Raw genomic sequence first — 619 nt, forward strand, 5'->3', positions numbered from 1 at the left:
GATAAAATTAGTAGGTGGACCTCCACAAAAAACTATCCAATGACCTCTTGCCAAGTGTCCTTTAGTCCAAGGTCCATGGTCAACATTTGACTAATGTCCTAAAACAAAAATGGTAGGTGACAGGAATTGACAGGTGTTGTCTTAAATTCATCTCATGAATTAAGACAATACCTTTTTAAAGCTGGACTAGCTCCAGTCAGACTGTGAGAAATCTTCTCAAGGTTCTCTGGGTGAGTCAAATCACATTTGGCTCAGTCGAGATAGAAAAGATTACACGAAAAGAAAGTTAGCTCAATCGTGTGCTAGCACGATTTCCTTGAATCTAATTGGATCTAATCCAAATCAATCAAACTGGGCTAGCTCAATTGATGACATCCAGATCCTAACTCTTATTTGTATGACCCAGTTAGGTTCATTTCTGTATGGTAATGAGACATGTCGTGATCTCATCATCGACATCATCGAAACTCCTTTTGATGGACCAGAACTCTTTTGATTCAGACAATTTAGAATGATCGATCATCAATATCATTCTAATTTCTTTCAAAATCTACCAGTGACATCTAGTAGTATATGGTCATAACCATCAGAAATGAAGATGAACCTCTCAGTGCAGCTA

The sequence above is a fragment of the Elaeis guineensis genome, chromosome 11 (assembly GCF_000442705.2).
Source record: "Elaeis guineensis isolate ETL-2024a chromosome 11, EG11, whole genome shotgun sequence".
Taxonomy (NCBI): domain Eukaryota; kingdom Viridiplantae; phylum Streptophyta; class Magnoliopsida; order Arecales; family Arecaceae; genus Elaeis; species Elaeis guineensis.